The sequence below is a fragment of the Cannabis sativa genome, chromosome 9 (assembly GCF_029168945.1).
Source record: "Cannabis sativa cultivar Pink pepper isolate KNU-18-1 chromosome 9, ASM2916894v1, whole genome shotgun sequence".
Classification (NCBI taxonomy): Eukaryota; Viridiplantae; Streptophyta; class Magnoliopsida; order Rosales; family Cannabaceae; genus Cannabis; species Cannabis sativa.
In genome coordinates, this window is record NC_083609.1 from 53,020,171 (window position 1) to 53,046,629 (window position 26,459).

The window sequence follows — 26,459 nt, forward strand, 5'->3', positions numbered from 1 at the left end:
AAATTCCTCAACTTAATTTATAATAGGAAATTTAAAAATATTCAAATCTAAGTTGATTTGATAGATTTAACTAAATCTCAACTTAAATAGGAATATTTAATGAAATTATAAAATTAAGATTCAGAAAGAATTTATATGGTTATAATTCCATATTTAATTAAAAACAAGAAAAATACACATAGCTTTCCAGAATATGACTATTCAAACTATGTTTTTCTTAAATTAATTTCAAGGAACAATGAAATTAATTATGTTGCTAATCAATCTTTTATTAGGTCAAACTAATATAATTAACCTAGCACAGTTATCCAAATCAGGGAAATGGGCCTTCACAATTGGGGTTGTTCATGTGAGGGGGGGCTGAGTCCAGTATGTCGCACCCACTTCTAAGGCTCCCAACTCTCACACAAGGCCCAAAAGAGAGGAATTTAACCTTACAATGAATAACTGTTATTAATTGAATAGGCTCACAACTAGATGAGCCTAAATAAAATCTATCAGTTATGATATTTTATTTAGCAACAACCACCTATATGTATCTATAATAGAAATTAAACATATAGGCTCACACAGGCATACACATTTGGATGGATCCTATCATGTTGCTAGGTCATACACAGATGAAAGAAGTTTGTAAATATTACCTGTTACAAATTATTTACTTGATCTATCGTCAATTGAACCTTTGGTTAAAACTAGATCATCTGATCTATCATCAAGTTAACCAAGGCAATTTAGATCAAGCAATAATAGGTTTTAGAAAACTTACAAACAATCTAAAACACATACTCCTACAACAAGGTTAGATTTGGATAGTTGGATGTAGGATTTATTTAATTTTAATCATTTATTTCGAAAAATAAAATAAAATTAAACCTACTATTTTGAAAAATTAGGTTTTGGGTAACCTAAATGTCATTTCAAAATAAATTGCTAACTTTCCTTTTAAATTTCATGTTATTTAATAAATTAAATAATAAAATAGAAAAAGGTAAATACATACCCTTTTCTTGTTTTACAATTTAATTTAATTAAAAAATAACAAAATTTAAAAGTTAACAAAAATACCTTATTTCCTCTTTTAAAATTATCATGATTATTGTGATCTTATTTTAATTAAGGTCAAGTTACCAAAAAAAAAATTAATATCTGACCTTAAAAAAAATAAAATAATCAAATTTTAAAGGAAATAAGAAAAAGGTAAGCAAAACTTGTTTTTTTCCTATTTTCAAAGTCAAATTACACTAATATCTAAAATTAATTTTAAAAATTAAAATTAATTTATTTCTGATAATTAGATTTGAAATTTGAAAAACAAAAATCAACATACAAAACTACACAAAAAATCGGAATTTAATTCCATGAAATAGCATGAAAAATCGAAAAAATTGGAAAATTGGATGAACTGTACGGATGGCATGTTGTGCATGGCCATCCGCGCGCGGATCTGGGGTGATTGGCCGAGAAATCACGGCGCAGGAAGGCTGCAAGCAGCCATTCCACGCGCGTGATGAGGTTGCTCGTCACCCCGATTTTTCCAATTTTCAAAAATTCATAACTAATTCAAATTAAATCGAAATCGAGTTCTGTAAAAAAGTAAATTGCTTAGAATTTTCCAAACTATCCAACAAAAATAATTACAGAATAAAAATAGTAACCATTTTTTCCAGAATTCACAAACAACATTCAAACATCAATATGACACTCAAAGCAACATGATACCATCCAAAAAACAAACAAATCGTTTTAAGTCCAAATTTCTTGCAAGCAAATCAATTACCATGGCTCTGGTGCCAGTTGTTGGAAGTTATTTTACCAGGAACTTAGATCTACTCACAAGTATGTTGATTTAACAACCTAAATATGAACTTCTAAAACGATATGAAAATAAACACATAAGAGTATCAGAAATCTTACAGTGATTGCAGCGGAATATATATGTCTCCTCCCACTCAGATCTCTAACCCTTGATTCCTTTCTGTAGCAGAGTATAATCAAGATCTGAGCCCGAAAGTCCTTCTTTGTTGTCTCTGAAATCTACACAGCCTTCCTCACTATGATTGAGGTATTACTTGATATGTGTGGGCACTACTCTAGCACTTATACATTTCGAAACAGTGAAGGAATAGAGAGAGAGAGGGTGGCGGCTCAGAGAGAATTTTCTGAGAGAAAATTCTTTCAGAATAATGCTGTGAAAAGGTTGTACAAATATATTAAACTCTGAAGCCTTTGCCTTCTATTTATAGAAGACCACCAAGGGCTATGATTGACATTTTGAACTGAGAAAATCAAAGGGAAAAGGAAGGTAAAGGGGCCGGCCTAGGCAATGTGGAAACAAGGCTTGCCTCTTTTCCAACTTTCCTTTTCCTACACTTGATAGTTTCCCTTTTTGTGAAAAATTGCCAATTCCATTGTTCAACCATATTAATGATAAATCTAATTATTTAATAATTAAAAATAATTATCAAATAATATATTATCATTTATTATATTAATAATGAAACTAATTAAAGTTTCCTAATTAATAAATATGCCCTTCAAAATCTCTATTTACTGTTTTGCCCTTAATAAGTGCTAAATTCTCAAACTGACAAGTCTATCTTGAGAATTTTTAATTGATTAATAAAAATCAATTAAATGAGTCCTACAAGTAATATCATCTCAACTAGTGAGGGGACCATGGGTCTATATATCCGAGCTTCCAATAAGAAGACATAGAATTTACCACTTAAATTCACTAACTTATTAATTCTTCGTTGAATCCACACATAGAACTCAGAATTGCACTCTCAGTATATAGAATGCTCTATATGTTCCACCATATAGACACATTATTAGTTATCCATTGTTATAATCCTAATGTGATCAATGATCCTCTATATGGATGATCTACACTGTAAAGGGACTTAAATTACCGTAACACCCTACAATGTATTTTATCCTTAAAACACTTAACCCTGTATAAATGATATTTCAACTAAGTGAAATGAGTACTCAATCATTTATCTCGTTTGGTTAAGCTCGAAGGAAATCACCCTTTGCTTACTATTCGCCAGATAGAAGCTATAGATTCCATATTTATGTTAGCGCTCCCACTCAATCGCACTACCGTGTTCCCAAAATGTATGTATTGCCCAGACTAAAGTTTTAGGCTTAACTAACAAATCAAAGAACACAAATAACACTCTTGAAATTAAGCCTAACCATATCAGGATTTAGATCATGTGATCTAGGATCAACTTATGATATTGAATTGAATAGATGTTTACGGTAAGTTTCAAAATCTAATTCAAAGTTCAATATCGGTCCATTCCAATGCATACTCCATGCATCCAACCTGAGCTTTACTTTAACCTATGTTCTGGAAAGAACATAACATTTCTCCAAATGTAAGTAAACTCTGTTGTAGATTGTCATATCAGTGAAACCCAGTGTTCTGATAAATCTAGGAATACTTTATTCACATAGTCATGTTTATTTTCCACTGTGTTGACAACACAATAAACATGTTCAAGTATGTGAAAGAGGTTTGGATGAATTTATAAATCAAATAGACAAGCAATTGATTAAGTGAACCAAAACATACACAAGTGAATGAAAAATTACTTCTGTTACTTTATTGATATAGAATAATCTGGATTACATTGAAAGAGAGTTTTATTTAGGGCATAAAACCCAACACTTAGAATTGCACTCTCAGTTATATAGAATGCTCTATATGTTCCACCATATAGACACATCATTAGTTATCCATTGTTATAATCCTAATTTGATCAATGATCATTTATATGAATGATCTACACTGTAAAGGGATTAAATTACCGTTACACCCTACAATGTATTTTATCCTTAAAACACTTGACCCCGTATAAATGATATTTCAGCTTATGTGACATGAGTAATCCACCATTTATGTTCGTTTGGTCAAGCTCGAAGGAGATCATCCTTTGCTTACTATTCGCCAGATAGAAGCTATAGATTCCATGTTTATGCTAGCGCTCCCACTCAATTGCACTACCGTGTTCCCAAAATGTATGTATCACCCTGACCTAAAAGTAGGCTTAACTAACAAATCAAAGAACACGAATAGCCTCTCGAGATTAAGCCTAATCATATCAGGATTAAGATCATTTGATCTAGGATCAACTAGGCGATATTGACTTGAATAGATATTACGGTAAGTTTAATAAATCTAAGTCAAAGTTCAATATCGGTCCCTTCTGATGCATACTCCATGCATCCAACCTGAGCTTTACTTTAACCAATGCTCTGGAAAGAACATACCACTTCTCCAAATGCAAGTAAACTCTGTTGTAGATTATCATATCAGTAAAACCCTATGTCTGATAAATCTAGGAAACTTTATTCACATAGTCATGTTTACTTTCCAATGTGTTGACAGCACAATAAACAGGATCAAGTATGTGAAAAGGGTTTCAGATGAATTTATACATTATGTACATATAATCATGAAATAAATCATGTGAACCATGCAACATTAAATGTTATTTCTGACCTATATTAATAAGTAAATCTGATTATATTGAAATGAGTTTTATTTAGGGCATAAAACCCAATAGCAACAACAGATGGAGAGGCGAGATTGATCACTGATTTTTGAGCTTGGGTCTTCGATTTTCTGGCAGATTTTGTCGGAGCAGAGGACGAACTAGAAGCTCTAGTCGCTGGTGCAGGCGGCGCAGGAGGGGTGACCGGAGAAGCAGAGGCACAGCCACGAGAGGGCTTCTTGGATGGTAGGGCATTCTTAGTTTTGGCCATTTTTCTTTGAAACCCTAGGACACAAACACTCTTACACTTTGAAAAATATTAAACCTTTGAAAGAAAAAAATAGAAAGAGAAGAGTGAGTGGTGATCGTGGGTGAGTAGGAAGTTGAGCATATATAATATTTGATTTTACTTACCCAAAATCAGAAAAATAACTCAAAAGGAAAGTAACTTCCTTTCCTTTGAATCACGTGTGGAGAGAAAAAAGGAAACAAAAAAGGTTTTTCAAAAAATGGTCAATGTTTCCTTAAATGGAAATAGGAAACCAAATATCCCCACAAGATCTAAGAAATAAAAATCCCACCAAAGAGGAAACCAAAAATAAATAATTATGTAAGAACAAGTTTCCAAGAAAAGACACCAAAATAAGACCAAATCTCCAAAATTAAAGGAAATACAAAATAAATAATACAATTAAACCATGTTTCCACAAATGAAAAAATAAAAGAAAAAAATATTTACAGAGAATCGAAAAAATATGCCCCCCTTTTTCTTTAATTTTTTCAAAAAATGCCCCCCAAAAAATATTTACAAATAATGAACAAGAGACACATAAAGCACTAATCACCACTTAAGAGCAAAAAAAATAATGTCTAAGAATATAATGAAACATAACAAAAAATAACAAGAATTTTTAACAAAGCTCAATTGACAAACTCGATCACAAATTTCTCTTTTTTTTTAATTTTTTGATTAAAAGACAGAAAAATAAAATAACCTTGATATTTTTATAACTAGAATCCACAATGTCCACTTGTCTTTGCCCCTGATGAAAAAATCAAACTCATAAGAATAATCAGAAATTATTTTATCAAGCTAATGAAGTAATAGAATGAGATCATACCGGTTACACAGGAAAAATTGACTCAGTCACCAAGAATATTAAAGCAAATCAAACAGTATGTAATAGCTTTATAACACCATTTTCGAGAATAGAAATTTTTTTTTACCTCAAACTGTGTCAAGCATAAGTGTGTGAAAGTGTAAGCAGCGAACATTGCCCAATTTGTCAAAAAGACTTTTTCTGATAAATTGTAACCATAGGAGACGCTGTCACACTACCTCAATGGTAGCCCTTTTCAATGGTAGTGTATCTTCTACATAACTCCTAATTACATAGTTCCAACTTACTCAGAGATGGCTTTCACACATTGAGATAGGTAGCTCTATTCATCCAATGGAGCTTGAACACAGTTTTTAAACAACATTATTTGAAAATGGTAGCTTACATAACACTGTTTGATGAACCTGAATATTCCTGTGAGGAGTGAACAATTTTCCTAACAAACCTGTATGACACCATAACATAACAACATTAGCAATAAAATAATGACTGAAATTTTTATAAGGTTGAAATTTTCTTCTCGGACAAGAACAAGACATTATGAACTCTAAGACACCTCAAATATCAAGGATTAAGAAAAACAAAAGCATTAAACAGTACAAACCCCTAAGGATTTCCTTAGAGAAATAAAGCGGACCGAGTCAAGAGCTTTAGTAAAAATACTCTAAGACAAGAATTTTATTTTCCACAAGCTCTATAATAAAGTGATGACGAATGTCTATGTGCTTTGTGCAAGAGTGTTGAACAGGATTCTTAGAAATGTTTACAGCACTAGTGTTATCACAAAAGATGGTTAAAGTTTTCAAATCAAACCCATAATCTGCCATCATTTATTTCATCCATAACAATTGAGTACAACAACTACCTGCAGCAATATACTCAGCCTCAGCTGTGGACAGAGAGATTCAGTTTTGCTTCTTGCTATGCCATGAAACCAGATTGTTTCCAAGATAGAAACATCCACCACTAGTACTTTTTCTATCATCTGCATTACCTGCCCAATCAGCATCACTAAAGCAAACAAGGTTAGAGTTAGTGTCTTTAGAAAACCAAATCCCAAAATCAATAGTGCTATTTACATAGCGAATGATTCTTTTCACTGCAGAAAGATGGGATTCCATGGGATTTGCCTGATATCGTGCACAAACACCAACACTATAACAAATGTCAGGACGACTAGCAGTAAGATAAAGCAAACTACCTATCATACTTCGATACAAAGTTCGATCTACCTTTACTCCTTGTTCATCTTTGCTTAATTTCAAAGTTGTGCTCATGGGAGTATTGGTATGTTTGGCTTTCTCAAGACCAAAATTTTTCACCAAGTTCTTTGCATACTTGCTTTGAGTGACAAATGTTCCCTCATTTGATTGCTTCACTTGAAGACCGAGAAAATAAGTGAGTTCACCTACCATACTCATTTCAAACTCCTTTTGCATTTGGGAAACCAAAACCTGCACTTCAGAGTTAGAAGTAGAGCCAAACACAATATCATCAACATATATTTGAGCAACAATCACATCAGAATTAATGTTTTTGATGAAAAGTGTTTTATCAACATTTCCTCTCTTGTAATCATGAGAAAGCAAAAATTCAGTTAGACGCTCATACCAAGCACGTGGTGCTTGTTTTAGACCGTACAAAGCTTTGTCTAACTTATAGACATGATCAGGAAAGTGAGGATCCTCAAACCCTTTAGGTTGTTCAACATACACCTCTTCTTTTAACAGCCCATTCAAAAAAGCAGATTTGACATCCATTTGATATAATTTAATACCAAGAATGCAAGCTATGGAAAGAAGTAACCTGATCGATTCCAGTCTAGCTACTGGAGCAAATGTTTCATCAAAATCAATACCCTCAACTTGAGTGTATCCTTGGGCAACCAACCTTGCCTTGTTTCGAATGATAGTGCCAAACTCATCACTCTTATTTTTGAAGATCCACTTGGTTCCAATGATGTTCACAAACGGTGGTCTTGGAATCGTTTTCCAGACTTTGTTTCAAACAAACTGATGTAGCTCATCCTGCATAGCAGGAAACCAATCTTCATCCATTAGTGCTTCTTTTACAGATTTTGGTTCTAAAGAAGAAATAAAACATAAGAATTGAATTATATTGGCATATTTTCTTCTTGTAACCATGCTCTCATCCAAGTTTCCAAGGATGAGATCTGAAGGATGATTCTTTTTAACCCTGGAGGATGGTTCCCTCTGTATTGGATCAGTGATTGAATTTAAAGGATACTCAAATTCTTTTGTTGTTGGGATTTCTGTAGCCACAAATTCCTGCACAGTAGCCTCGACAATTGCTTCTATAGCTTCGTCAGATTCCTTTTCCTCAGCAGCAGGCTTTTCAAGCAGATCTTCAATCTGTTCTTCTGTAGAAAACTCAGACAAATCTTTTAGATCATCATCAACAACATTAGCAGATTCCATAACAGTTTAGGTTCTCATGTTATACACACAATATGCCCTACTATTTGTGGAATATCCTAAGAAAACACCTTCATCACTTTTAGCATCAAATTTACCAATGTAATCACGATCTCGTAAAATATAACAAACACATCCAAACACATGAAAGTGACTTACATTTGGTTTCTTACCTTTCCAGATTTCATATGGTGTTTTGAGAGTACCTGGACGTAAGAATACTCTGTTGATGGTATAGCAAGCAGTGTTAATAGCTTCGGCCGAAAGATGCTTCGTGAGCTTCTTGCTATTCAACATTACTCTAGCCATTTCTGTTAGAGTACGATTCTTTCTTTCAACCACTTCGTTTTGTTGAGGAGTTTTAGGAGCAGAAAATTCATGAGAAATACCGTTAGCTTTACAAAATTCATAATATATGGTATTTTCAAATTCCTTACCATGATCACTCCTAATCCTAACAATTTTACCAGTGTTACAATCTTTTTCAACTCGTAATTTCAAACACAAAGATTGGAAAGCTTCAAAAGTATCAAATTTCTCTCTCAAAAAATCCACCCATGAAAATCGAGAGAAATCATCAACACAAACAAAAATATACCTCTTACCATTCAAGCTTTCTACCTGGATTAGACCCATTAAGTCCATGTGCAAGAGTTCGAGAACTCTAGAAGTACTCACATCCGGGACACTCTTGTGAGAAATTTTCAGTTGCTTACCTAACTAGCATGGTCCACATTTTCCCAATGACTCTTTACCTAATTTAGGTAATCCTCGAACAATTCCTGAAACAGACAATTTTTTCAGATTTTTAAAATGGATATGACCAATTTTTTCATGCCATAGATCAGTAACATTTTCAATGACAGAATTACAAGTAGCATACGTAGTGAGAGTATAACAATTATCACTAGATCTCAGCCCTTGTAAGACAATTTCATCAAGAATATTATATACATAGCAATGATTGCTATCAAAGCTCACAGTATAACCCTGATCACAAATCTGACTAATGCTAAGTAGATTAGCTTTTAGTCCTTCAACCAACATGACATTCTTTAGTTTAGGAAGCCCTTCGAACTTGAGAGTTCCCATTCCTATGACTTTACCAGTAAGACCGTTACCAAATGTAACTTCTCCACAGTGCATTGGTCTTATGTTCACAAGAAATTCTTTTTCACCTGTCATGTGTCTAGAACAACCACTATCAAAATACCACATGTTAGAAGCAGCAGTTTTAAAACAAGTAGAACCTACCAAGCATTTGTTTTTGACAACCCATTTTTGTTTTTGTAAAACATGTTTATTTCCAAGATAATTAGATTTAAACATGTTTTGCATGGTTATGCACTTAGGTCGAATGTGACCTTTTATTCCACAAAAATGGCAAATAGGAATGAAACGTTTTCCACTCCCTTTGAAATTGTCAAACTTACCGTGCTGCTTATTTTCTGTAACAGCAGAGTGCTTTGCTGTAGAGACAGAAACCTGTGAGGTAGAGACAGTTCTTCCAGAAACAAAACTATTAGTTTTAACAAAATTGGTATTAGAATCAAGTTGATTTGGAACATAACCCAGCCCCGCATGATTAGTTTGGCCAGATTTTTGAATTTTTTCAAAGATGGTGGAACCTGAATTTAGCATTTTAACATTCTTTTTTAATGTTATCAATTTCCTTGGTTAAAGAAATAATCTTTGACTATTTTAAAGACAGTTCAGATTCACAACATTTAAGTTTATCTTCCAACTCATTAATGTTGTTACACAAGACTTTATTATCTTTAACCAGGGAGCGATTTTCAGCACATGTTTCCAACCACTTACCAAACATTACCTTGTAGGATTCAGCCATAGAATTCTCATCAATTTCTGACTCATCTGATTCGGATCTGGATTCTTCCTTGTTGTCATCGATCAGGATATTATTCAAGCAAATGCTCTTTTCTTTTTCCTGCAAATTTCTTGACAAAACACTTGTTAGGACAACCTTTTCTTTTTCATCCTCACTGCTTTCAGAATAATCACTCCAAGTAACATTTAATCCCTTTTTATTTTTCTTTAAGGTCTTATCACATTCGGATTGAGTGTGGCCAAAACCTTCACATTCTCTGCATTTAATACCTTTTTTATTGTTAGATGAAAAAGGTTTAGAGGGAATATTACCAGAAATGTTACCTTTTGGGATCTTTGAAAAGTTCTTTTTATTTCCAGCAGATTTCATGAATTTTTGGAAATTCTTTGCCAACAGAACCATTTCATCATCATTTTCATTATTAGAAATAATATTTTCAAAAGCATTAAAGGCAATACCTTTACTTTTCTCATTCGAGAGGCTTTGCTTACTCTTTTTCTTGATCTGTTGATTCAACTCAAAAGTTCTTAAAGACCCCGTGAGTTCCTCAACCTTCATTTTGCCAAAGTCTTTTGCCTCTTCCATTGTAAGCAATTTTGTGTCAAACCTGTCAGGAAGAACTCGAACAATTTTTCGAACCAAGACAGATTCATCTAATTTTTCTCCCAAGGCAAAAAACTCATTAGAAATATCAGATAATCTTTCATAAAAATCATTTAAAGTTTCAGTTTCTGACATTCTTAATTCATCAAATCTAGTTTGCAGCATGGTAAATCGTGATCTCTTTACATCAGCAGTACCTTCAAATTGAATTTGAAGGATTTCCCATGCATCCTTTGCAGATTCACAAGATGAGATTAATTTAATAAAGTCTTCACCAACACCATTAAAAATAGCATGTAAACCCTTATTATTATAACCAGACAATTTTTCATCTTCAGTGGTCCAACTAAGTTCAGATTTTACCTGAGTATTACCTTTTTCATCATTTTCAGTAGGTTGAGACCAGCCTGTAAGAATAGCTCTCCATGCCTTCTCATCTTGCGATTTGATGAATGCTCTCATCCTGACCTTCCAATAAGGATAATTCGACTCATTCAACAGAGGAGGTCGAGAGATAGAGCTTCCTTCTGCAAACAAAGACATCTCACACAAAACAAGTTAAACGGAATAACCTCAAGATCTCACTAAGAATTTAGTGACTTGCTCTGATACCAAATAAAATTCCGTATTTTAATATTCCCAATTTAATTATTTAATTAAATGATTAATTAAATGCGGAATAATGAAACTGGTACTGAAAACAGTTTTTCCGTAGTTATAGAATACAACTCTGTAACTCCAGAGAAACTCAGAAAAACAAACAGTGCATAAAAGTAAAAACATACAAGATTTTTGTACGTGCTTTCAACAATCCTTTCAGATTGTTACTAGTCCATGGGGCCACGCCCAGAGATAAGATTCATTAGATCGGTATCAAAAATACAAAGTAATTGACTTATGCATAAATAGACTCCCTCTTATTGTATGCCGCAAGCTTGATGTATTCCACCTACTAACCGAATCTTGATAAAACTCCAAGAGCTCGAACTCCCTTCGATCACCTTGAAGAGTGCTTGAATCCTCCCGATTCAAGGCTTAAAGGCTATCTCCCGAAAGCATATACAACCATCTCCCGAAGGTTGTGTGCTTCTATCATCCTGATGCTAGACTTCAAAAGCAATCTCCCAAAAGCTTGTAAAACCCTTCTCCTGAAGGTGTGCTTGTATCCTCCCGATGCAAGACTTCAAAAGCAATCTCCCGAAAGCTTGTAAATACCCTTCTCCCGAAGGTGCACTGATGTTCTTCTTCGTTGTAGACTTGAATACAGACTAAAGACAATGCAAACAACAAATAAACAGAGTAAGAGTAGAACAACTCTTCTCTACATAACAAAGACACTCTTTCCTAAAGATTTGAAAGTGAATGAAAGAGATTAACAAAACCTAGCTGCTATAGGATGTATTTATAATGAATATACATCTCATAGACAACTTACATTCGGTCTGAACAAGAACTCAACCCACTAGAAACTTCCCTAAAATAATTCTTCAATCAGTCCAGGAATTTTCGTATCTGTACCTACAGAATCGTGGGCAGTAACTACAACTTTCCTTTTATAAAAAAGGAAAGTTTTGCTCCAGTTTTCTCTTCAAGAAACCTGATCTAAGAAAAAGGGAAACTCAACACAAGATCAGATTAACAGCTAGTTAGAAAAGAATCAATGTGTAATCAAAACTTACCATATTTACCTCAATTTCCATAAATAGGAAAGCTAGACAACTTTCCTTCCAAGTTTAGATATACACAAATAGGGAAACCATATTAAACACTCCAGCCGAAATATACATTAAATAATAAAATATTTTTGTCAATTAAATATGCCAAAAATGGAATTAACAAAATCTATAAAAGAGACAATATTAATACCTGATAAATCTTGCTGCTGGTTGAGTTGAGAAGCTCCTTAGTAGAAACCAAAGCGATTCTCAGAGTCTCAGAGTATCAAATCCATGGTTTTTTTCTTTTTAAATGGGTTGTGATTCTAGAATATTTAGCATCAAATATCAGTTCAAATATTAATGGGATTTGTTTTATTATTATTTTATTATATATAAATAATATTTTATTATTTTATTAAATAAAATAAAAAGTCACCCATGAATTTCTCATAAACTAAAAATTTCAGTTATATAGGCACACTTTATATAAAATAGATACAAAGAGAAAAAAAAATAGTTTGAGAAAAAAAAATTAAAAAAAAAAAAAGAGAGACAAAGAGAAATTAGAAAAAAAAAAAAGAAAAAAAAAGAAAAATAGAGACAGAAGAGAAAGAAAGAAAAAAAAAAATTCAGTAACTGACTTAAAAAATAAAAAAGAAAAAAGAGAGCCAAAATTGACTAAAAAATACATAAAAAAGACAAAAAAAAAAAGCTTTTTAAAGCTTTAATAAGTAAAAAATAGTAAAAAAGAAAAAAAAAATTAAGAAAAGTATAAATGTAAAAATTTCTTTGTCAAATTATAAATGTAATGCTTGGAAAAAAAAAAAAAAAAAAAAAAATTAGCATTTGGTGTAAATTTTTTCAATAGAAAGAAACCTTAAAATGTAAATGTAAAATAAACTAAAAAATAATAAAACTAATTAAGTTAGAAACAAAAACATGAAATATGGGTTTGGATAATAGGTTTACAAAAATATGGCATATCAAATACCATAAAAAAACTTAAATGTGAAAAAATGCCATAAAAGAGTGGCAAACCTATAAATGCCATATTTTTGTAATTTTTTTTTACAAAATCCCATATTTCATGTAATTTTCACAATTTACATGCGCAAGTTCAAAATTTGATATTAGAGAATTTTAACTTAAGCACTATTTTTTTATAAAAGAATTATATTTTTACGTTTAAAGAATTATTTTTTGCATTTTTACGATTTTTTATAGAAACAACACGAAAATAACAAAAAAACTACATGAAAATAATATCAAAATAACAACAAAAAAATCAACAACAATTTAACAAGAGTACAACATAAAAAGATCGTATTTTCTGTAAAAAAAAAATCAAAAAATTGTAAAAATATTTAAAATTTCGTGAAATCGTATGTTGTAACTTCTTTTTGTTGTTTTGTGTATTTGTGAAATAATCCATTTTAACTTTTATGTTTTTTATACCATGATTCACTTTTTTTTTACTTGAGGGAATTTTCATTTTTATGGGTTTTAAGGTATGAGTTTGAAAAAATATTGTTTTTTTTCAAAAAAATTATTTTACGGAGTTTTTTTAGAAAAAAAATTAAAAAAATTATAGAAAAAAAAAGTGAAAATTACATGAAATATGGGATTTCATAACAAAGTTAGAAAAATATGGCATTTTTAAGTTTGCCACTCTTCTATGGCATTTTTTTACATTTAAGATTTTTTATGGTATTTGATATGCCATATTTTTATAAACTTATTATCCAATCCCATATTTTATGTTTTTGTTTTTAGCTTAATTAGTTTTATTTATTTTTTAATTTATTTTACACTTACATTTTAGGGTTTCTTTTTATTTGAAAAATTTACACCAAATATTACATTTTTTTTCAAACATTACATTAATTTGACAAGAACATTTTATTTTTATACTTTTATTAATTTTTTTTTTCTTTTTTACTTATTGAAACTTCAAAAAGTTTTTTTTTTTGTCTTTTTTATATATTTTTTAGTCAATTTTGGCTCTCTTTTTTCTTTTCAACTTTTAAGTCAGTTGCTACTTTTTTTTTTCTTTCTTTTGCTTATCTCTCTCTATTGTTTTTTTTTAATTTCTTTTTGTGTCTTTTTTTTTTTTTTAATTTTTTTTTCTCAACCTAATTTTTTTCTCTTAATATATATAATAAGTGCACATTTTTTTATTTTATTTTTTTTTACAAAAATTAAACTTGTTTTTTATTTAAACTACTATTTGTTTTTTTTTGTTAAAAACTAATTATTCCATTAAAAACAGCAGAAAAAAAAACCAGTTTCATCAACATCATCCTCAAAAAAAAAAAACAATATAAAAAATCATAATCTAAAAAGAATCCAAACTTTAAAAACTAGTTTCATCAACATTGAAAGAAACTAATAATTTCATTTAAAGAATACAAAAAATAGTTTCATCAACAAGATAATGAAAAAAATTACAATCTAAAGACGATACTAACTTTAAAAACCAGTTTCATCAATATTAAAAGAAACGAATTATTTCATTAAAAGAGGCAAAAAAAAAAAAAATAGTTTCATCAATAACATAATAAAAAATACACAATGCCTAATAACTAAACTTTTACAAATTAACGATACTAAATTTAAAAACCAGTTTCGAACATATAAATTTTATATCAATACCTAATAATCAAACTTCTAACTTCATTCTTTATTTTGGCATTTAATTTTTTATTTGCTTGCTCAAAAATTAGAGTTAATTTAAACATACAATATGCAGCAAATATAACAAAGAGAATCATAAATTAAAATGAAAGAGAGAAAAAAAAGAAACAAAGAAAATTAAAGAGACAAAAGTGCAATAAAAACCATAAAAGAATAACAAAAAAAAAACAGTGGAATGTGAGAAACCAGTTAGTAAAACAACCAAAATAAAAACAAACAAATAAAAACCAGTTTCTTGAAATAAATTAATAAAAAATTGAATAAAATTCAATTATGAACAACAATAAAAAAAAATTAGTTATAAAAACTAGTTACTTAAAAAAAAACCAATTATGAAAATAATAAAATAATATGTGTGTCAGAAACTGATTAATTAAAATAAAATAAAAATTGTTGTTCAAATATCATACAATAAGAAAACTGGTTTTATACAAACTAAAAAATATATAACAATATCATAAAAATTGAGCAACCCTATTAAAGAACAGTTAAAATCTGTGAAACCAGTTTCGACATGTGAAACCAGTTTTGACGTTATAAAAAATCATAACAAAACACAAATGTTAATAATAAAGTTAATTGAAACCAGTTTCATCAGACAATCAAATAAAACCATACACACACAAATATACAAAAAAAAAAATACTAATTACAAATATAATCAAAACAACACATAATGCCTACCAATAATTTAATAACAAAATATAAATGTAAGTTTCCAACCTAGAAAAAAAATAATAAAAAAGTAACTTGAAAAAAATTCTAATAACATAATGAAACTATTTTTTATATTCTTTTAATGAAATTAATAGTTTCTTTCAATGTTGATGAAACTGATTTTTAAAGTTTATATTATCTTTAGATTATAATTTTTTATATTGTTTTTTCTTCAGGATGATGTTGATGAAACTGGTTTTTTTTTTCTGCTTTTAATGAAATAATTAGTTTTTAACAAAAAAAACAAAGAAAAAAAATAGTAGTTTAAATAAAAAAAAAAAAAACAAGTTTAATTTCTGTAAAAAAAAATAATATCTATAGTTGAGATCATTTTTTATTTATTTTAGTATTTTATTTTTTCAAAAAAAAACACAAATTTAAAGTTTTTTATGGCATTCCTCAAGACTTTTTCCCATATTTTTAAGTTTTTTAAAAAAATGTCATATTTAGTGTAATTAAGTTTTTATGCCATATATATCAAAACTTATCTTTATTTTCCCATATTTTTGTAAATAGTCAAAAAAAAAAAAAACAGTATAAGATAACTAGTTACCGTCCTTAAGTTGATACTTTTTTTTTTTTTGTTGATAATTTCCTTAAGTTGATACTTGATTACCGTTACTTGCTTTTCTCATGTTTTTAAATTTTTCCTTCAATTTTTTTCATAAAATAACTTTTTTAAAAAGAAAAAAAAAAGTCATAATTTTACACCGAAAGTATAAAAATCCATAAAATTATTTAATTTTCTCTCTTTTTTTTTTTCTTTTATAGTTTTTTTTATTATTATTATTTGAATGTTTTATTTTTTTCCATATAGAAATTTCTATTGTTGAGCTAATTATTTTTTAAATTTATTTCCTTGATTTTCTTACTGCTATTAATTATTTATTTTTTTATATATATATATTTCTCTATTTGTATTTTTTTTTTTCTTCATTTGTTTGAAAGAGTAAGTACTGTTTTAAGTTAGAGAAAAAAAAAATGTCAAAAAGCCAGGGTGAAAGAATTTTTCCTATCTAAAAAATTTTATTGTTTATCCTAAGTGTATACTAAACTAATTTATAGGTTGCAACATTAATGTTGCGACATACATAAAAAAGATATGCCTCCAAAAAGCTATACAATAAAATTATAATATCAGAAGAAAAAAAATCTCCAAAAAATATTTGTGTTTCACTAACATATCTGTAAATTGAAAAGTAGATCGGTATGATCAAATCAAGTAAATAATAAAAACATGAAAATTTTCTATTATTATGTAATAACTATAATTTATTTGTAATGTCTCCATTGCTAATAGCATAATCATTATCTCTAATTTTCTCTTAACCCAATAGAAACGTGAATCGGCAAGGAGACCCAATTTTCCTGTTACTATTTTGTTTGGTAATGGAATACCTTATAATGTTGCTCTAATATCAAACTCATCAGCAGAGTTTTAGGTATCACCCCTCCTACAAACATTTAAAATTGGTTAGTTTATGCTTTGCAGATGACTTGATCATCTTCTGTAAAGGTAATCTAGTCGCGTTCAATTATCTAAATGATGTTATTCAATTGTTTAGTAATTATTTTGGGCTTAAAGCTATTTTAGCCAAGTCCAACATATATCTTGCTGGGACAGCCGAAGAGGAGAAACACAAAAAATATTAAATGTGGTGCAATATGGTGAGGGTGAATTTCCACTAAAATATTTGGGAGTTAGCTTAAGACCTATAAAGTGGAAAGCAATCGATTGTGATCCCATAGTGCAAAAGATTAAACTTAAACTAAATATATGGGGAAGTAGACATCTATCTTATGCAGGAAGTATTAGAATATTTCTAATTAAGGAAATAAAATAATATTATTGATTCTGATAAAGGAATATTTTATATTCATTGAATTTGGACAGAATCAGTTACGTAATATTTTATATATGGTCAGATTTCTATATTCATTACCTGATTTGATTTCCTGAATTAATTGTCAAAATATTCTGACAATTAATGTGGCACAGATACTGATGGAGTATCTCACCTATAAATATAGGGTCTCGGTCCCCGAGCTCCTCACTCATTCTGTTCATAACAGCAAATTCCATCTAAAGAGAGTTGAGAGAGCGAGGAAGCCCGATTACCCATGGTAATCAATTTCCTTTGCAGATCAAAGCTTATGTGGATTTGAAGCTCAAGAATCAATGGCTGGAGGTATTTCGATCCTTAAGTTATAGTACATATATGTTTTACTAATTCCGCACTTTATACATAAATATATATGTGTTAGTCTATACATATAAATGTCTAACAGTTGGTATCAGAGCGGATTATATATCTCTGCCTGATTTAGTTTGAGTTTAATATATATATACGTATATACGGTGTTCATATATATATATTATATATTCGTTTTCGGGTTCGTATATACATTCATATTATATATATTCATATGATATATATATACATTTTTCATGTTTTATATACCTATATACATTCAGTTTATATATATATATTCATATACATTCTGTTTATATATACATTCAGTTTATAAATATATATATTCATATACAGTATACATATATATATTTTTCTTCAATTCATTACGTATATATGTTGTATATATATATTGTTTATATACCTAAATGCTATATACAAATATATACATATATACATTTCATGTTTATATATACATGCGGTATCTTTTATTTTTCTGTATATATATATATGTATATATGTTTATATATGCATTAATCAATACATTCATATATTAATATAGATTGTTCTAAGCATGAAAACTCATTTTGAAAAAACAAAGAAATCTCAAAAATTGTCTGGAAAACGTTTTTCGGACGCGAAGATTTTTGGTGATTTTAAAGACTTTGTTTCACGTGTTTTCGATGCATGAAATCTATATGAATGTCTTAATTTTTGCATTTAGATTCATTTGGAAAAAATTGGAGTTTTTAGTCCGTTGGTTGTTTTATTTCATTTTTCTTTTTTCGGTGTTTATTTCGAATTCTATATACATCACTATATTCATATAGTATTATAGATCGATCTAAACATGTGAAAAATCATTGAAATTTGAAAATTAATTTTTAAGAACTCATACGGACTAGAAATTTTTTATTAAAATTAAAGTCCAATTTTTACGTGTTTTAATTGCCTAAAACCGACATGAATCTCTTTATTTATGCATGGAGATTCAAATGGGAGTGATTCCATGAATTTTTATCGTCGGAATTCGTTTTCCTGTTCGGGTTTGGGTCGGGGCAGTTTTTTTTAAAAAAAAAAAAATGGGAAAATTTCAAATTTTTATAAATTTTTATTTATTTGGAATATTAATTATTTTCCTATTTTGTGTTAATTTAGTCAATAAATTACATTCATTCAATTTCCATTTTTAATTTAATACATATATTTAGAATTAATATGTTATTTAGTATAAATTGAAAATGGAAATTTGTTTTAAATTGGTAATTAATTACATGATTTATTTAGACATGTAATAATTGTGCATTTAATTATTTATTACCAAATTTATGTAATTTATTGTTTAAATTCATAAAAGTTGAAAAAAAAAATCTGTCATTAAGTATATTCTTTAATTTTGCATTTAATTCATATCATATAATAATTGTACTAATTTGTATATTTACCTTATTTATACAAATTAATTATTAGTACAAATAATTAAGATATTATATGGTTATAAATGCATAATTAATTACATATTATGAAATTAAGCATTTAATTTATTATCATACAATAATTGTATTAATTTGTATTTATTTGGCAAATTTATTTTTAATATAATTAATTTTGATTTGTATGATTTAAATGCTATACATAAATTCCTTTTATAGTGCTAGATATATTTAGAAATATTCAAACATTAAGATAGGTTGAATATTTTATATAGCACATTAAGTTTCATAAAACTTCATAAAATTATTCATAAAATATTCATAAAACTTCCTAAAATGAATAAAATATAAGTAATTTTGTGGTTTGACATAAGAAAACATGAACTTGGGACAAATGCTCATATCTAGAACGATTTTTAATGATCTTCGGACGACCACACTAGGAGCACTAATCTCAGTGATTGTTTATTATGTTAATAACGAAATTACTTTTAGGTAGAGCCCAATACCTAATGTCAAAGTGAAAATATAATTTTATATAATTAGGGAGTAGCCACAGCATCCTTATTTGTATAAAATTATATATTAATTAAAATTTACCTTAATGGACATAACTTGTAATTAATTATATAGGTATAATAATTTTACCCCACAGGGATTTTATTATATTTGTATAATTAATTAGGATAATATGTTAAATTAAGTTCTCTTAATTTACCCCACAGGGAGTTATGGGGATTTAATTTAATAGTGTTATCATAAATTTAATTAAAGATAGATAATAAACCTTCATTTTCCAAAACTAATTGTTTAATTAAATCTATCATAAAGTTCATCTAATTTTATTAAATTTAAAATTTAGCCCACAGGCAATTTTGGATTTAGTAAAATTTTAATCTTCAGTTTATACTTTGGTGTCTAGTGAACCACATAATTTTAAATAATTAGGGAGTAGCCACAACATCCTTAATTATATAAAATTATATATATTAAGTGGATTAAGATCACATAATGGACATGAATTATGTGAACATAATAATCTTACCCTACAGGGATTTTATTATATTCACATGATTAATATGTTAAATTAAATTCTCTTAATTTATCCCACATGTAATTATGTAGATTTAATTTAATAATTTTATCATAAAGTATAAAATTTTGAAACATTTATAAATAATTAAGTGTTTCATACCTTTCATTAAGATAGAAATATTAAACTTTAAGTTTTTCATAAATTGTGTAAATCTATCATAATCTACATCTAAATCTAATCTTATTAAATTAAAAATTTAGCCCACGAGCAATTTTTGTTTAATAAGATTTCATATTTAAGCATGTTTATTCATTGGTAAAAACATGATTCATTTAAACCTCAAAACTATATATGTAATTTTATTACATCACTATTCATAAATTTCTTCCATACTAGTAGAAAATTTCTTCCGTAGAAATAAATTTCAAAATTTATTCTGATAACTTCATCTAGCATATACAGTTTTTACTGTATAATTAAGAAAAATAAATCACTCTTTATTATCACCAATAAATTTTAATTTATTGTGTATGAATTCATTCTAATATAGTTAATGTGATTATTAACACATAGTGGATTATATTTAGATTGTTATTCCACATTCATAATTTCTTGCAAGGTTTACAAATAAACCTAAGAAAGTCAGTAACTGTGAGCAAATCTTATCCACAGACAAGATAAATTCTCACATTTAGAAGTTTAAGGAACAAGCAATATAGTAGTGGCTTTGTTTTAAAATTGGCAAAGATCTTTATGTTCCAAGATTCTATTGAAACTTGATTTAGACACATTTAGAGGTCTTTACTACAAATGATGTCACTCATAAAGATATGAAAGTTCAATCTGACAATAAGAAATGTGTTATTAATAAGAATTCTTCTACATTATAGCACCAAAAATTATGGAACATATCTCCATAAATAGAATAAATGTTAGTAAATGGTGGGGATCTTCATTACACTTGATTTTACTAACTTTATTTAGAACTTGTGTGAATTTCATTAAGAATATGTATTCCAACAAGTCAAAATCGGTGCATACTAGAATTCTATCATATTAGAAATCATACAAGTCAATTAATTTTGAAGGCTTGGACTCAAATTTCGCATCTCTTTTTTTAATGATTACTCACAAAAATTATTTTTCTACAAAAGTATAGATTTATATGTTTCAAAGACATTTAAATCTTAAGTAGAGAAATAGTGCATTTTGCATATTAAGATAGTGAGATCAAATATAAAATGGAGAATACTACATTAAAATTCGTGAGTATGGATAAACTCCTAGTCCATTTGTTAAGTTTCTTTAAAAGTATGGATTCATTGCCCGATACATATGCCTGGTACACCTAAATCATAGTGTGTGACAGATTTAAGAAACTAAGCATTTTTTAGACATGGGGTGGAGCCTACATAGCAAACTCCAATCTTTCCTAAATCTTTGTCTATTGATACTCTTCAATGGGGGTGTACATATCGAATCGTGTTCTAACCAAAGTTGTTTCTCAAACATATTTTGAGTTGTGATAAGGTTAAAAACCGACTTGATGACATGTACACATTTTATAAATACTCATATATAGTTAGAGTACAATTGTCAAAGAAAAAGATTTTGGCCCAAAACCATAAATGAGCATATTTCATCTGAAAAGCTATAAGGTGTAAGGGTTACATATTTTATTATCCATCTCACAACTCTAGAACGTGGAATTAAGAATTGACTTGATCAGTGGGAGTGATCAATCTATGAACCTTGTTTCTGAGAAAGATCATTCATATTTTCTCAAGCTTCCACCTCAAGTATTAGATTAATTATGATTTAGTACAACAACCCTTAAGGTTAATGGTTATTGAGAATTCATAACTAATCATTAATAGTCTACAAGTCATTGATAAAATTCTAATAAGTTATGTTATTTAGTAATTGCTTATAATTTCTAAAATAACATGCATATTGAACCATTTGCTCTTTTAAGAGTTTGTTGGTCCATCCTTAAGATGACTTATTAGAACAATAAGATCAATGTTTTCTAGTGATTACATTTTGTACAATAAGAGTTCAACTACAATATTAATTTGAGACACAAATTAAATTATAGAATGATAAAGAATTGAAGTTGTAGTACAATATGCCATGAATGAAGAAATGAATATCTTAAAGATCAATAAAGTTTATCTTTAGTAAAGTTGCCTAATGGGGTGGAGAACATTAATTAAGCATAGGTTTTTTCACCAATAATATTCATTAGGCAACATTGAGAAACATAAAGATATATAAAAGAATATTCATTGCTAAGAAGTTCATTTTGAACTAAGAATCAATAACAAAAGAGATTTACATTCTCACTTGTTTTTATAAATGATTCTATTATAGACCTTGGCATTTGTTGCTTGTTTTAATTCATTAATCAATTCCAAACAGTGAACTAGAGGAGAAGGTATACAAACTGACATAAAGATTTTCCTCTAATAGTGGTGAACATATGCAAGATTAAAGTGTCTACCTATAGATTAAAACAAACATCTCACAAATTGGTATTATATCATCTTTTCCTTTAGGTTTGAAAAGAGAATTATGGAAATAATTATATACCAGAAAGTTAGTGGGAGTAATATTTGTTTTATACGTCGACAATATGTTACTTGCAAATGATGATAAAAGTTTTCTATATAAGTTGAAATCATTCATATCTTAAATTATTATTTTGAGATAAGGAATATAAATAATATATATAATTTTAATTAATTAGAGAGTAGCCACAGCATCTCTGATTAAATAAAATTATGTATTATTCATCAGATATAACTTTTATCTTTAAGTGTGATAAATTCAACTCGAACCAGCATTTGAAAAATGATCTGAAGTGAGAATAAATTAAGAACATTCATTTGCTTCTATTTTAGAAGCCTAATGTATGCCTAAGAGTCTGAATAAGACTTTGCATTACATTTGTTTCAGGATCGTTAAGTAGTATCAGAATAACTAAAGTTAAGACCACTTTATTTTTCATACAAAGTGATGAGGTATCTTTAAAATACTAAAAATTATATTCATACATATTTTAAGATGAATTGACCATCTGGAAATATAGTTAACCAATTAGATTCTAACATACTTCACTGGTTGTATTTATTCACGTAAATCAATATTTTATTACGTCCTTAAGATTACCAGTAAGTTATATTGTAGAGAATCTTGATTGTTATTTCCACTATAGAAGTCAGATTCATTTATTGTTTTGAGGATACATCTCGTATGATGTATTATAGAGTTTCATAGTAGGCCTAGAGTTCAGAATTACAGTTTCATTAGGCCATTAAGAAAATTTTGCGATAAATTCAGCTACAATATTTATGGCTAATAACTCTAAGAGTACTGGTCGAAGCTAGCATATCGACATTAAGTATTTAGCCATAAAAAAGCGTGATAAGTGGTCATTAATCACGCAAACTGAATTGGGTGATCGCATAGGTCCTTGACTAAAGGCATGCCGCAACACAAATTCAAGGATCATAAAGTAAATATGGGATTCAGTTAACCCATATGCAGTTTTTTTTTTATTTGTACAACCAAAAATTATTTAATGAAACTCTAATTTCGATATTTTCTCATATTTATGTGCACCTTAATTTCATCTGAGAAAATTGTCGTAAGAGGACCTGAATAAACATAAGGGTTAGGGTTTATTCACTTAAGTACATTGCCACATAAAGTACATTGTTATATAATAAATATATCGTAATACATGGAAGATAATACTCGACTTATAATGAGGACATGTCGCTATGATTCGTATGTTTATTATATAATGAGGAACGTTTGGGTTTGAATGTTTTAGTTTAAATGCTGACCAAGTGGGAGAATATTAGAATATTTCTAATTAAGGAAATAAAATAATATTATTGATTCTGATAAATGAATATTTTATATTCATTGAATTTGGACAGAATCAATTACGTAATATTCTATATATGGTCAGATTTCTATATTCATTACCTGATTTGATTTCCTGAATTAATTGTCAAAATATTCTGACAATTAATGTGGCACAGATACTGATGGAGTATCTCACCTATAAATATAGGGTCTCGGTCCCCGAGCTCCTCACTCATTCTGTTCATAACAGCCAATTCCATCTAAAGAGAGTTGAGAGAGCGAAGAAGCCCGATTACCCATGGTAATCAATTTCCTTTGCAGATCAAAGCTTATGTGGATTTGAAGCTCAAGAATCAATGGCTGGAGGTATTTCGATCCTTAAGTTATAGTACATATATGTTTTACTAATTCCGCACTTTAAACATAAATATATATATGTGTTAGTCTATACATATAAATGTCTAACAGGAAGAACTCAACTCATCAACTCGGTACTCATTGGTATTTGAAGTTATAATTGAATGAGTATTTTTTTTTTTTTTACTTTCACATAAAGTTATTAAGGAGATTGATAGACTATGTAGAAATTTTTTTTGGGGTGAAAGATAAAATACAGGCTAAATGCATTTGACATTTTGGAATTGATTTGTAAGCCCAAAAAGTTTGGAGGTCTTGGATATAGAGAATGTTCTAAGTGGAATAAGGCATATATGGCAAAATACTTTTAGGCAGTTTCTATAAAAGAAGATTGCCTTTGGATGAAGTGGGTTAATAGTATCTACTTAAAGAATCAAGATGGTTGGGTCAGGAGTTAAAACAAGATGTAAGTTAATATTGGAGGAAGCTCATGAATTTAAGGAATTGTTTCTCATAGTAACTTGTTATTGAAAGAAATTAAATACATACAATATTTTTTCTTTTGCAGATTGTATGATCATTGGTTACTCCTATTTTGTAATAATATAGAGAAGAGAACTATATATATTTGTTGTATAAGTAATTTATAACCCTAAAATAAAAGATATAATTATATTAATTGAGTTTAATATAATTATATTAATTGTTCAGTGATTCGCTCTCCATGTATTGGTTTGTAATTAGTTTTGGGCAAATTATTATTTTATCCTTTTAATAACTTATTTATCCTTTAGTACCATTAACTCACTAGTGAAAGTATAATTTAGATTCCATCTAAATTTTTGTTCAACATTCCATTTCTAGAATTAACACTTAAAGGGAACCAATATTCGATCAGTTAGGAAAATCAGAATTCCATGATTGTAAATCATGTTCCCATCCATCTACATTATTACATTTCCAAAATAGAAGTCGTAAGAATCTTCTCTGAGAAATTTTAACGATTAAATCAAAGAAACTAATAACATGAACAAGAGTTTATGATAACTCAGAATTTAGGTCGATCTATAATTGATCATCGTTATGATATGTGATGAGTCCATATTTATCTTATAAATATGATCAATTTATGTATTAATATTCTTAAATTGAATCTTTAAATTATTGATTAGTGTGATTTTAATTTGTTAGGTTATTTTAAAGACTATTCATGCTTTTAGAGTCATTTGGAGAGATTTTAGCTTATTTTGGTGGAAAATAGTGGAAGTCGGCGAGCTCGATTATACAAGGCGAAACTTAATTTCAAATTCGGACAACCTTAGATGCAGAATTGGACTTGGAGCTAAACATGAAAGTTTTAGATCTCGTTCTTAACTTTTCAGAACATCTTGAATCGTCCAATTCCGAGTAATATCGAGCGAGTTATGGCCAAAATACTATCAGCCGTCGCAGTAGGAAATTTCTGGAAAAAAGATAGCGAAAATAAAGATAGCTTTTCAAGTAGAGTTGCGATTTTTTTATTTTTTTTCAAAAGATGAGTTATCTTTTCTAGTGAGATATTTCCTAATACTATTTTAAATAGAATCCTAATTCTAAGAGGATTTATCTATCCACTAGAAATAGAATCCTAATTCTAATAGGATTCAACTAACTTTCCCATTACCATAAATAAGACCTCTTAGACTACAAATGGAGAGGAATTCAAAAAAGCTACAAATTAGAGAGAAAATCAGAGAGAGAGCAAGGAAGAGACGAAGATCGGCTTCGAAGTGTTCTTCATCATAATTCTTTTTCTTCTCCTTCTACTTTTACTAAATATTATGATTTTTATTAATGTCTAGTTCTGAGTAGTTTTCTTTTAGTTAAGGATTATTTCAAAACCCAAAACATGAATTCTTAATTTCATTATTGAATGTTAATTTTTAGTTTCCATTATATAAAATTGATTCTATTCTTCTATGTTCAATGTTATGATTATTG